This window comes from Heterodontus francisci, unplaced genomic scaffold (genome assembly GCF_036365525.1).
Source record: "Heterodontus francisci isolate sHetFra1 unplaced genomic scaffold, sHetFra1.hap1 HAP1_SCAFFOLD_43, whole genome shotgun sequence".
In the NCBI taxonomy this organism is placed as follows: Eukaryota; Metazoa; Chordata; class Chondrichthyes; order Heterodontiformes; family Heterodontidae; genus Heterodontus; species Heterodontus francisci.
In genome coordinates this window covers 18,669,736-18,684,729 of record NW_027141852.1, presented here as the reverse complement: position 1 = coordinate 18,684,729, position 14,994 = coordinate 18,669,736, and positions in this window count along the sequence as shown.

Here is a 14,994-nt window from a genome sequence, read left to right as displayed (position 1 = left end):
AGCTTCATCAGGCTGATGCCTCATTTCAAGGTATGCCTGGTGCTACTCCTGGCATGCCCTCCTGCACTCTTCATTGAATTAGGGTTGATCCCCCAGCTTGTTGGTAATGTTAGAGTGGGGGAATATGCCGGGCCATGAGGTTATAGAATGTGGTTGACTTCAATTCTGCTGCTGCTAATGGTCCACAGCACCTCATGGATGCCCAGTTATACATTGCTAGATCTGTTCAAAATCTATCCCATTTAGCACAGTGGGAGTGGCACACAACACGATAGAGGGTATCCTCAATGTGAAGACAGGACTTCATCTCCACAAGGACTGTGCAGTGGTCAATCCTACCAATACTGTCATGGACTGATGCATCTGCGGCAGGCAGATTGGTGAGGATGAGGTCAAGTATGTTTTTCCCTCTTGTTAGTTCCCTCATCACCTACTGCAGACCCAATCGAGCAGCTATGTCCGTTAGGACTCGGCCAGCATGGTCAGTAGTGGTGCTACCGAGCCACTCACGGTGGTGGACATTGAAATCCCCCAGGCAGACTACATTCTGTGCCCTTGCCACCCTCAGTGCTCCCTCCAAGTGGTGTTCATCAGTCTTTCGCTGTCTCTTGCTGGTTTGCTCAGTACCTTTCTCTGTACCTTTCAAAACGTCAAAGGGTCACTGACCCGAAACGTTGACTCTGCTTCTCTTTCCACAGATGCTGCCAGACCTGCTGAGTGATTCCAGCATTTCTTGTTTTTGTTTCAGATTTCCAGCATCCGCAGTATTTTGCTTTTACCTTTCTCTGTCTGTTCATTTCTGGGTCCTGATAATCTCTTCCTGGTTTTCTGTGTGTCTTTCTCTTTCTGTTCCTTTCTGGGTCCTGATAATCTCTACCCGGTTTTCTGTGTCTTTCTCTGTCTGTTCCTTTCTGGGTCCTGATAATCTCTTCCTGGTTTTCTGTGTGTCTTTCTCTGCCTGCCTCATTGTCGGTGCTGTTACTCTGTGTCCTTGTGTCATTGTGCAGTGAGGGTGAGTCCGTCAGCACGTGTGTTGCTGAGTCCGGGATTCTTGAGTAATCCGACTCCAATCCTATTTTTATAAAAACATTGGGGAAATGAACATATTTCACTAACAGGCAGCTACAATTTAAAACAGCAGCGGAAGCGTGCTGGGCCCATAACGCAGAGATTGATAGATCGAAACCATTCTCTGCTATTTATGCTTAGTAATAATACAAACAGTTCACTTTCAAAACGTCAAGTATTTACCCATAATAACAAGATGCTTCCAAAGACACTCTATTGCAATCAGCTTTTTCCTTCCAGTGAACACATCAATCAGCAACAACTCACTTTTGCTCACACGAACACAAGCTGCAAACACGGACCAGCCGAGTCTCTCCCACTTTGTCAACCCCTTCCTGCAGAGCCTCCGCTCCACCACCAAATGGTGATGTTGGCCACAATAAAACCAGGGCAAATGGTCACACTGAGGAGACGGTCAGTCACAGAAAATAAAGCAGTAACAGGGAAAACCTTTACACAACAACGGGGTACATCTTTACACAATAGAAAACATATTTACACACCAGGAAATACCTTTGGACAACAGGGAGAATACAATCACGTTTCTCCATCTCAGTCTCGTTGTCTCTCTCTCTCTGTCCCTCAGTTTTGCTTCCTCACAGTCTATTGGTTTTCTGTGTGTTTTTCTCTCTGTCCCGTTGTCGATTGTGTGACTCAGCGTCTTTGTAACATTGTGTAGCCAGGTTGAGCCTCCCAACACCTGTGTTGCTGTAATAAAAACAGAAAATGCTGGAAATGCTCAGTCGGTCTGGCAGCATCTGTGGAGAAAGAAACAGTTAACAGTTCATGTCTGTTTCCTTAGCTCACATTAACTTTGTTCTCTCTCCACAGATGCTGCCAGACCTGCTGACCATTTCAAGCATTTTCTGTTTATGTTTCAGATTTCCAGCATCTGCAGTATTTTGCTTTTGTATGTGTGTTGCTATGTCTGGGACTGTTTGAGTGCAATGCTATTGCTTTGTAAACAGCGTTGAAACAAACATTTATCTCGCTAACACACAGCACTAATACACAGCCGGATATAAACAGCAGCCTGCAGCAGAGGGCGCAGTGGAAGTTTATTAACACAAATAATTCACCAACACTATATTTACTGCTATCCACATTCATACCACGCTTCATCTTAACACGTTTTACTCTTTATTTACATCAACTTCTTGCTTCCAATAAACACTTCAATTTGGAACACAGCTTCCAAATCACCTTTATTCACAAACCCGAACACAAGCTGCAAATGCTGCAAACACACACCAGCCCAGACTTTCCCCTTTCTGTCAACCCATTCCTGCATCACTGCCTCTCCACCAACAGTTGTCGCTAGAATCATACAATCATAGAATGGCTAAAGCACAGAAGGAGGTCATTCGGCCTGTCGAACCCGTGCTGGCTCTCTGTTAGAGCAACTCACCTCGTCTCACTCCCCAGTCAGTTCAATTTTGGTGGTGGGAAAACTTCTCGAAAGAATAATTCGGGACAAAATTAATAGTCCCATGGACAAATGTGGGTTAATTCAAGAAAGCCAGCATGGATTTCTTAAGGGAAAATCATGTTTAACTGTCCTGCTGGAGTTTTTTGATGAGGTAACAGAGAGGGTTGATGAGGGCAATGCTGTTGATGTGGTCCACATGGACTTTCAAAAGGTCTGGCGGCATCTGAAAGGTTACTGACCTGAAATGTTAACTCTGCTTCTCTCTCCACAGATGCTGCCAGACCTGCTGAGTATTTCCAGCACTTTTTGTTTATATTTCCGATTTCTAGCATCTGCAGTATTTTGCTTTTATTGACTTTCAAAAGGAGTTTGATACAATGCAACACAACAGACTTGTGAACAAAGTTATAACTCATGGAATAAAAGGGACAGTAGTAACATGGACATGGAATTGGCTGAGTGACAGGAAACAAAGAGTAGTGATCAATGGATGTTCTTCAGGCTAGAGGAAGGTTTGTTGTGGAGTTCCCCAGGAGTCAGTGTTGGGACCCTTGCCTTTCCTGATATATATTAATGACCTAGACTTTGGTGTACTGGGCAGAATTTCAAAGTTTCTGGATGATACGAAAATTGGAAGCATTGTGAATGTGTAGTAACAATTCTGTGATTCTGTGATTCCAATATTCAAGTCATTTATATATATGGTGGTCCTGACACTGACCCTTGTGGACATCACTGTTCACCATCTTCCATTCTGAAAAACAACTAAATATCACAACTCACTTTTTTTGATATTTCATACATTTTTTAATCTAAGCAGATACTGACCCTCGTATTCCAGGAGCCTGAGTTTTGTTCCCCAGCCTTTTATGTGGTAGTTTGTCAAACGCTTTCTTAAAATCCATATAGACAACATCCATTGCTTTCCCTTCATCAACCATTCTGTTACTTCATCAAAAAAATCAGTTATTTATTGATAGATGCAGTACTGAAACAGGCCCTTCGGCCCATCAAGTCTGTGCCGACCAACAACCACCCATTTTTCCTAATGCTGCATTAATCCCATATTCCCGATCACAGCCCCACTATTCTTCTCCCACCTGCCTGCACTGGGGGCAATTTACAATGGCCAATTTACCGATCAATCTGCAAGTCTTTGGCTGTGCGAGGAAACCCACGCAGTCACAGGAAGAACTCAAACTGCGCACAGGTACTGAACACGGGTCGCTGGAGCTGTGAGGCTGCGGTGCGAAACACTGATCGCCCAAAATGACCGTGGCAGGATTCGAACCGATAATCTTCTGATAACCTCGTTAAATATACCGAAGTCAGACACCTTATCCATTCGGCCACACAGCCAGGAGCGATGTAGGGGAAAGGTGCTGAAGCTCTCAGTTTTAGGTCTACCCAAACCAAGTTCAAGACCTGAATCATGAACCGATTGCCTCATTAGTTCTGTGAATAATACAATGATTTAATAGACAAAGTTTTGAAACATTCCTGCCCATAAATCTTGATAACAGAGAGTGTGTGGATCTCCTGGCTCAGAATGTTTAATGGATACAGTCCTCAGATCCGACAAGGAACCCCTGAACATCCACAGTAAAGACAGTGTGGATGAGGAAATGGAAGAGCCGGGAGCTGAAACTCAGGGACGGCCGAGCTCTCATGTCATTGAGCTTGTGTGTCTGCTCTGCTCGCCGCACTTCCGGCTCTACTTTGTTTCCAATGAAAAGATGAAAAGGGCCGTTCGGTTTTCCTCTCACTGACAGCGTGTTTCACTCGGGTTAATATAACCCGGGACTTTTGCTGCTGAAATGAATTCTGCAAGGTCCCAGCAAACACACCGGCTCCCTCCTTTCTCCCCTCTTTCTATCGGATTGTTTTACCAGGAGGGGCTCAATAATAACAAACCCCCTGCATGGAATGACCGCAAATTGAGCATCTAAATGGGGCAAGTAGGCAGCTTTCTGGGTTCTAGGTTCCCCCTACCCCGCCCCTCCCTCCCTCCAGTCCAAGCCCCTCTTCACTTTCTTTGGGACTTTGATGAGGGTGAAATGGGGAAAGTTCCCATTGATGTTTGAATGCTGAATTGCTGCAAAGATCTGCGCACGCGCGATGTAGCCCCGCCCCCAGTGGGACGTCACAATGAGGAGTGGAGCGCATGCGCATCCTTCCCCAACCCAGTCTGTGAGGCCATTCACTCAATCAGGGGAAGATGCTTTAAATCAGCTGCTAATGGAGACTTCCCGGGCCCGGGGGAAGGGAACAAACAGCATCTGCTTCCAGCAGCCACTGCTTTGGGAGCGTGTCCGCAGATGTGCTCAGAGATTAGCATTGAGTGGTGGGAAGTTGAGGGGGAGTCGGGGAGTGTTTGGAACAGACACTGTTGAGCAGGAGCTGCTCCCGGAACATGGAGTGAGCCGGGGACACGGGGAAGGGAGAGTTCATTCTCGGACAGTGTCTGTACAGGCTCAGGGAGACACAATGGGAAGAAATCACTATTGAGGGAATTTTCCTGCTTTAGTTCCAGTCTCTCACTGTTTGTTGGATCGTGAACAGTGGGGGAAAAATAGCCGCAAAATAACGATGTGGACAGTTAGACAAAGAGCATTTATTGCAGACACCAGGTGAGAAGTGTGAAAGGCACATTTTAAATAGTGGCTGCTTGTTTTCCGTTGAAATAGAAATGTGACTGTGTAAAGGTCACTGCTCTATCGGACAGTCCCAGTCATTGAGCAGTGCAGGGCTTGTGTTGTTTCTGAATGTCAGAAACTTGTTGTAAAACCACTGCAAACACCTGGTAAACAGAAGCTGAATGCTGCAGTACTGCAGTGGAGTCAGACACTGACACTGTTTGTGTTCCTGGTTTTCATTTTGTGATTGTTCATAATGATTATTATTGGGACGATTACATTGATCGTTTTTGTATCTTCTACCTCACCAGTTCTTTCATTCCTGCAGGAAAATACATGAAGGAACCTGACTGGATGTGGTGATTCTTGGACACAAGGAAAAGTGCAGCGTGCTCATTCCAACACACAGTCGGTACAGGATCACTCCCAAAGCACAGAGATACTGCCAGTTCATCAGTTCCACTGGAGCAAACAAAAGAAGTAGTCAGACAGACACTGATCCCAAAGTCAAGAGTGACACATTTTCAATCCAACAGTCAAACAACAGCAGGATAGACAGAAGTTGTTTCTATTTCACTCCAATTCAGTACAGCTGACAGGTTGATACATCAATCACAGTCCAAAAACAAACTCACTATCAGATCTAAATAAACTCTGTCACCATGGTGACATTTTAAATATAAAATCTGAAATAGAACAGACAAAATTTACCTGATTGAAAGGTACAGAATGAATGCAAGGAGGCTTCAAGGGGATTTGGACAGGTTAAATGAATGGGCAAGAACATGGCAGATGGAATATAATGTGAATAAGTGTGAAGTTCTCCACTTTGGTAGAATAAACAGAAAGACAGAGTATTTCTTAAATGGTGAGAGGCTGGGAAGTGTCGATGTCCAAAGTCACCTGGGTGTCCTTGTTCATGAGACACTAAAAGCTCGTATGCAGATGCAGCAAGCAATTAGGAAGGCAAATGGTATGTTGGCTTCATTGAAAGCGTATTTGAGTACATGAGTAAAGATGTATGAAGTCTAGATGAGACCGCACCTGGAGTATTCTGTACAATTTTGGTTTCCTTATCTAAGGAAGGATAGACTTGTCACAGAGGGAGTGCAACAGAGATTCACTGGTCTCATCCCCTCGGATGGTGGGATTGTCTTATGATGAGAGACTGCAGAAACTGGGCCTAAATTCTCTAGAGTATTGAAGAGTGAGAAGTGATCTCATTGAAACAGGCAAATTTCTTACAGGGTGTCACAGGGTAGATATGGATAGGATGTTTCCTCTGTCTAGTGAGTCCAGAACAAGGGGACACAGTCTCAGAATAAGGGCAGACTGAGATGAGCAGGAATTTCTTTACTCAGAGGGTGAGAAATCTGTGGAATTCTTTATCCCAGAGGGCTGTGGAAGATCAATCATTGAACATATTCAAGACATAAATCGATAGATTTCTAAATACTAACAAGATCAAGGGATATGGAGATGGCAGAGAAAAATGGCGTAGAGGTAGATGATCAGTCACGATCTGTTTGAATGTTGGAGCAGGCTAGATGGGCAGAATGGCCTAATGCCCCTATTTCCTATGATCCTATGAATCCCAATAATGTACATCAGAACGTTAGACCAAGTTATGCATTACATACCAGTTCAAAAATCCCACAGAGATTAAGACTGAAAGATACAGTATCAAGCCATTACTACAAAATGAAGGACTTGGAGCTTGCAGACCAGCCCATGTATAAGATTGAAAGTTATATTTTCATTCACAATCGTTTTCACAGAGCTGAATATTGAATACCAATCCACAACTTGCACAGGATTACCAAATAAAACCTACAACTGTAAAATACAGTTAATCCATATTTTAAATTAAACACAAGGCAAACAAATATTGATACATTAAGAGAGCGGGAAACAGTGAGAGCAGAGTAGAGCATAAAGAGCCCAGGAGAGAGAGGGAGCAATAGTTCACTCGGAGAGCAGGGAACAGCGAGAGCAGGCGTCAAAAAAGGCAAAGGAATACACAATTAATGGGAGAACACTGAATGGTGCAGAGGAAGTGAGGGAAGTTGGAGTGAATGTCCACAGATCCCTGAAGTAGCAGTACAGGTCAATAAGGTGGTTCAGCAGGTCCTTTCCTTTATTAACTGAGGTATGGAGTATAAGGGAGACCTGGGTGTCCATGTCAATAAGTCACTGACAGCTAACATGCAGGTGCAGCAAGCAATTAGGAAGGCTAATAGTATGTTGGCCTTTATCGCAAGAGGATTTGAGTACAGGAGTAGTGAATTCTTGCTTCAATTGTATAGAACCTTGGTTAGACTGCACTTGGAGTACTGTGTGCAGTTTTGGTCCCCTTGCCTTAGGAAGGATATTATTGCCATAGATAGACTGCAAAGAAGGTTCATCAGACTTGTTCCTGGGATGGTGGAACTGTCCGATGTGGAGAGATTGGGGAAACTGGGGCTCTATTGTGTAGAGTTTTGAAGAATGAGAGGTGATCTCATTGAAACCAACAAAATATTTAAAGGACAGTCAGGGTAGATGCAGCTAAGATGTTTCCCCTGGTTGGGGAGTCGAGAACCAGGGGACGCAACTTCAAAATAAGGGGCAAGCCACTTAGGACAGAGATGAGGAGAAATGTTGTTACTCAGAGGGTTGTGAATCTTTGGAATTCTGTACCCCAGAGGGCTGTGGAAGCTCAGTCATGGAGTATGTTTGAAGCAGAGATTGATAGATTTCTAGATACAAATGACATAAGGGAATATGAGGAAAGTGTGGGGAAAAGGGCATTGAAGTGGATGATCAGCCATGATCATATTGAATGGTGGGGCAGGCTCGATGGGCTGAATGGCCGACTCCTGCTCCGATGTTCCTATGTTCCGAACTCCACATTATCGATGAGACACAGCCTCAGGCCGACTTGTCGGGTGTTGCAAACAGATAACACTGCTTCTGATCTTCACCAGAACAGAGAGTGAGATGTAAAATTGATCATCAAACAGACTGTGAGAGAATACAACAGAATAAAACACATGGAGAGACACTGTGGAATAACAAATAGATTTGATTGGAATGTTGAATTATGATTGGAATGGATAAAACAGCAGATTAAATTGGGACAGAAAAGAGAAACTGATGGGAAGAAGGAAGAAAAGAAAGGATGGATCTGTTCACTTTTTTCAGTTTTTTCACTGGTCCATCAAAGCTGGATTAAAAAAAGATGCAAAAAACAGAGAATTTCACCAAAAAGGGAGATTAAATGCTGCCGAAACCTTGGATGGAAGGATGCCCCAACAGATCACCTGTTTAACTGTCTCCTCACTGGGGGATTTCAATCAATGAGCAATATTATTCTCTCCTTTTCTTTTGCTAAATGAAACCACTACTGTCACTTGGAGTTAATATCCCTGTGTTCCAACTCCTGAATAATAAAATTGTGAGTTTCGTGATATTTTCTGGACACATTTCCTGCTGAAAGAACTATGAACTCTTTTCTAATTTACACAATACTATATACACACTCATCAAGCCTCCGAAACTGGCATCGTTGGTGCTGCTCTCTCCTCCCAAACCTCATCTCATGTGACTGTTACATCATCACTCTGATTGTGGGAGGGGTTAATCCCACTGTCTTCAGCATTAACCCTTTACATCCTCATACTGCACTGTCTGTCCAAAACAATCGGTGGAGGGAACTTGAATTATCAAAACAGCAACAGCTGCCAGTTGAAAATCAACTCAACCCATCAGAGAGAGACTGTCAGAGAACTTCCTGCATCCAGTCCTGACCCCGTCACATTAAGCAGCTGCTCACCCAGACCCCACTCTCATCAACACTGAACATTTTTACTGAGACCCTTCAAATACTGTTTATAAAAGGCCGCAAAGATCAAAGTTCACACAGTTGTATTAAATACAACAAAGTTTAATATCTTCTCACCGTTTCTCGGTAACCACATGAGACATAGGTTTTCTTATTTGGTTCCTTTGATTTTTCTTGCTCCTGACTGACAAATATTCCAAACCTCAGATAAACCCTCCCACTTGCGTCATGTCCCAGTCTCGGTTAAAAGCAACACATAATGACACAAACACTCTCCTTCAGTGAGATGAATATCAAGCTGTTTTCCAGGTTGAATGTTACTGTGAACAAATTTATGTCAAAGACGTTACGTTTGATGGTTCAGCACTGAAATTCTGTCGAAGGAGGAACAGCCATTCCAAACTCAAATCCTTCACAAAGGCTGTTTTTTTTGTGATTGAAATTCATCAAGTATTTTGAATTAAAGTTAACAAGACACAGATGTCAATATAGATAATGAAACTTTTCAAGCATGTTGCCACTGTGAAATGAGGCTCTGCTGGGAGTTGAATACAGGATCTCCTGTTTATTAGGCAGGTGCTTTAACCAACTAAGCTACAGAGCCAGATCACAAATACATGAGTAATTGAAATCAGAGGAAGGCCTTGTAGATAGTGGGCAGGCTTTGGCGAGTCAAGAGCTGAGTTCGTCACGGCAGTGTTCTCAGCCTCTGACTCGCTCTTGTAGTTGTAGCTGTAGTTGTAATTGTAATAGGCAACCGTCCGTCTCGGAAGACGATGGGCTACACCCGGGGTGTACGTCACCTCTGTATGAAACATCGTTTGTTGTGGCTGTCGAGGATGACTCGTGAGTGACAATCCCTTCCGCAGCTGGTACAGATGAATGTCATTGGCCCGAGGTCGACTGATAATCTTTCCTTCCTCTGAGCTCTCTTTCCCACCATCTGGTCATTTCTTTTGTCCTCTGCTTTTCCCATGGTCTTCCTGAATGCCTTTCTCCAGGAATTCCAGTCAGCAGGAAGGACTTCCCATGCATCGACTCCAATCCCAGTCTGCTTGAGATCTCGCTTTGCAGATGTCCTTGTATCACAGACTTGGGTGACCTGTTGGTCTCGTGCTGATAGCAAGCTCACCAAAGAGCATGTCTTTGGCAAAGCGACCGTCATCCATTCAGCACACATGACCCAGTCAACAGAGTCACCGCTGACTCAAGAGGGCAAACATGCTGCAGATCCCTGCACGCTGGTGTACTTCTGCATTCGGCACTCTGTCCTGCCAGGAGATGCCCAATATCCATCTGTACTTTCCCTGAGCTACAGGTTATTGCAAGTTTCTCTGGCTGTGTTTATTTTAGGTGATTTTGTACTCAGGTTCTTTTGGAATCCATGTGTTTGCAGATCTTTGTGAGTGAGAGATGTGGTAATATGTTTAAAAGATTTCCCTATAAATTATTCAATTCTCCATCTTTCCCCGAACTTTGCACAAACACATTAATATGGGAATCACACACATCAGGCCGTCAAACCTGTCTGCTAAACATTGAAAGGTGACAGTGTTTATTGTGACGGGGTTCCATTTATTCAGACACCTCTTGATGATTCACACATGTAAAAATTTGTATATTATGTTCATGACATAATGACATAAATAAACATTTCCTTGCACTTGCCATGCTTGGTGAACATTTTCTCTGCTGATGCCCCCTGAATATATTAGAGAACATGGTGACGAGGTTGAGATTAAAGTCTGTAAATATAGGCAGCAAACAGCAGCAGGGACTGCAGTGAACAAGATTTACGTGACATATTTGTGCTCATATTGGTGGGTGAAATAAGATACGAAACACACAAAATCCTGCATTTGAGCTCGCGTAAAAGATTGCTCTGTCGATGGAGATCGCATCAAAGAATGCTCTGTAATTTTGTCCCATGCCAGTGATCGTAACACACTTCAGGGGAACTTAAAAAAAATGGTAAAATGGGCTTTCACATAACAGATGAAATTTTACACAGAGAAGTGTGAAGTGATACAATTTGGAAGGAAGAATGCCATATAACTGAAAGGTTAAAATTCTATACTGGGTGCAGGAGCAGAGAGATAAGGTACACCAATGTTAGAAGGATTGAAAAGGTAGCTAAGAGCAAACAGAACACTTGGCTTTATTAATAGAGGCATAGAGTAAAAGCATATAAGTTATGCTAAACCTTTATAAAATACTGGGAATGAATGGCCTCTTCCTGTACCTCCACAGAAAGCTTCCATTCCAGGTTTACACACACTCATCAGGATCACTCTCCACAGATCCTGCCACTCCAGGCTCGGACACCCACTTCAGGATCACTCTCCATACATCCCAGCACGATGGGCTCGGAGACCCTCTTCAGAATTCCTAAATCTCCAGACATGGACAACCTTTGAGGACCACTCTCCACAGATTCTGCCCTCCAGGTTCAGACACCCTCTTCAGAATCACTCTCCATACATCCCGCCAATCCACGCACGGATATCTCCCTCAGGATCAGATCAAAGAATGTTGCTTGTCACATATCAGCTCAAGCCTGAATGTTGTTCAGGTCTTGCTGCTTGCAGGTACAGATTGCTTTAGTATCTGATGAGTTGGGAATCATCAGCAAACATTCCCACTTCTCACTTATGTTGAAGAGAAAGCCATCAATGAAACAGCTGAGGATGGTTGGGCCTAGGACACTGCCCTGAGAAGCTAAGTAACCAGTCATGAATGGTGGTGGACAATTAAATAACGAACCCGATGAGGAGGCTCCTAAAACATCCCTATCCTCAATGTTGGTGGAGCCGAGCACGTCAGTGCAAAAGGTGACACTGGAGCATTTGAAACCATCTTCAGTCAGAAATTGCTCAGTGGATGATTCATCTCGGTTTCTTGAGGTCCCCAGCATCGCAGCTTCCAGTTTTCAGCCAATTCGCTTCTCTCCACATAATGGCAAGAAACAGCTGAAGACACTCGATACAGCAAAGACTTTGGGCCCTAACAAGATTTCCGGCTCCAGTACTGAAGACTTGTGCTCCAGAACTAGCTGCGCTCTCAGCCAAGCTGTTCCAGTCGAGCTACAACACAGGCATCTACTTGACAATGTGGAAAATTGCCCAAGTGTGCCCACTCCATAAAAAAAATGCAGGACAAATCCAATCTGCCCAATTGCCGCCCCATCAGTCTACTATCAATCATCAGCAAAGTGATGGAAGATGTCACCAACAGTGCTATCAAGCACCACACACTTAGCAATAATCTGATCATCGATGCTCAGTTTAGGTTCTGCCAGGGTCTCTCAGCTCCAGGAAATAATTTGGCAGATAGAGTAGAATGTGGGAAAATGTGAGGTTATCCACTTTGGTAGGAAGAATAGAACAGGAAAATATTATTTAAATTGTGAGAGATCACAGAATGCTGCGGTGTAGAAGGATCTGGGTGTCCTTGTACATGAATCACAAAAAGTTACCATGCAGGTACAGCAAATAATTAGGAAGGCAAATGGAATGTTACCCTTTATTGCAAGGGGGATGGAGTATAAAAGTAGAGAAGTCTTGCTACAAATGTACATGGTGCTGGTGAAACCACACCTAGAGTTCTGTGTACAGTTTTGGTCTCCTTATTTAAGGAGGGATATACTTGCACAGGAGGCAGTTGAGAGAAGGTTCATTGGATTGATTCCTGTGATGAAGGTGTTGTCTTATGAGGAAAGCTGAGCAGGTTGGACCGATACTCATTGGAGTTGAGAAAAATGAAAGGTGAACATATTGAGACATATAAGATTCTGAGGGGGCTTGACAGGGTAGATGCTGAGAGGATGTTTCCTCTTGTGGTGGAATCTAGAACTAGGGGACACAGTTTCAGATTTAGGACTTTTTCATTTAAGAAGGAATTTCTTCTCTCAGAGGGTCATTAATCTTTGGAATTCTCTACTTCAGAGAGCAGTGGAGGCTGGGTCATTGAATGTCTTCAAGATTTTTATCTACAAGAGAGCCAAGGGTTATGTGGGCAGGCAAGAAAGTGGGGTTGAGGTCATGATCAGGTCAGCCATGATCCTATTGAATGGCGGAGCAAGCTCGAGGGGCCAAATGGCCTACTCCTGCTACTAGTTCTTCTGATATTATGTTTGTATGATCTCATTGCAGCTTGGTCCAAACAGTGACAAAAGAGTGGAATTCCAGAGGAGAGGTGAGAGTGATTTCCCTTGAGTGAGGGTGGCATCAAGGATCCCCAGCAAAATTGAAGTCACTGGGAATCAGGGGGAAAACCCTCCACTTGCTGGTGTTGTACCTCGCACAAATCAAGATGGTTGTGGTTCGTGGAGGCCAATCATCTCAGCCCAGGACATTGCCTCAGGAGTTTCTCAGGGTAGTGTCCTAGACCCAAACATCCCAGCTGTTTCATTGACGACTTTCTCTTCAACATAAGTCAGAAGTGGGAATGTTAGATGATGACTCATAACTCTTCAGATACTGAAGCAGTCTGTGCCTGCAAGCAGCAAGACCTGAACAACATTCAGGCTTGAGCTGATAAATGACAAGCAACCTTCTGGCCACACAAGTGCCAAGCAGTGAACATCTCCAATGAGAGAGAAAAAAAATCTACCTTTTGATATTCAGAAGCATTATCATCGTTAAATCCCCCACCATCAACATCTTGACCAGAAACGTAACTGGACCAGTCACATCTATGCTGTGGTTATAAGCGCAGGTCAGAGATTACGAATTCTGCAGCAAGTATCTCACCTCCTGACACCCCAAATCCTGTCCACCATCTACAAGGCACAAGTCAGGAGTGTGATGAAATACATCCCACTCAACAACACTCAAGAAGCTCAACACCATCCAGGACAAAGCAGCGCACTTGATCGGCACCTAACCCACCACCTTAAACATTCAATCCCTCCACAACCAGTAAACAGTGGCTGCAGTGTGTACCATCTCCACGTGCACTGCAGCAACTCGCCAAATATCCTTCAACAGCACCTTCCAAACTCGTGACCACTACCACCTCGAAGGACAAGGGCAGCAGATGCATGGGAACTCACTACCTGCAGGTTCCCCTCCAAGACACTCACCATCCTGACTTGGAACGATATCGCCATTTCTTCACTGTTGTTGGGTCACAATCCTGGAACTCCCTCCCCAATAGCACTGTGGGTGTTCCTGCACCATATGGACTGCATCAGTTCAAGAAGGCAGCTCTCCACCACCTTCTCAACGGCAATAGGAATGGGTAATAAATGCCAGCCTTATCAGCGATACTCACACCCAAGAATGAATAAAAACCAAATCACTCTCCACAGATTCCCCACAATCTGGGCTTGGACATTTACTTCAGGAGCACAGAGCTTTCTCTCACTGCAACATGAGTTCCAATCTTCATATTCTGTTCACTTTTCACATTATTTTCTACCAGTCCACTAGCTTTCATTAATTCAGTATTCGGGTCTCTGCTCCTCCGTCGTTTCTAACATCTCACCTCTTACAAAAAAACACTCTGATCTGTCGTAGGTAGTAGATGACCCCTCATTTCAAACTCCATCTGCCAAAGCATTGCTCACTCACTTAATCTATCAAGAAGATTTGAAAATAAATTTCTTGCCAAAGGATAATTTTCGGCATCTGCTCCCTCGCCATTTGCTTTTCCCATTTGTCTTTCACTTGGTGCAAATCCAGAGAAAGTAAAGATGGAAGGAAGGAGGGGAGGAAAAATCCTGCTCTGTTTCGTGATCCATATTTGATCTTCATTCCAGTGCAGTTTGGGTGAAGAATTCCAATTGTCTGTCTCAATTTTAATAAAGGATAACAAATTCTGGAATCACTGTCTGGACATGGACAAGAACAGGTTTCGAGGCTGACTTTACAAATAAGCTCACCCAACATAAACAATACACTATGCAGTTCATAAACTAGCGACAAGGGTGGGATTCGAACCCACGTGTGCAGAGCACAACGGATTAACAGTACATCGCCTTAACCTCGTGACCACCTTGTCACTTGCAGCAGCATTGCTGTCACCTTCAGCACAGT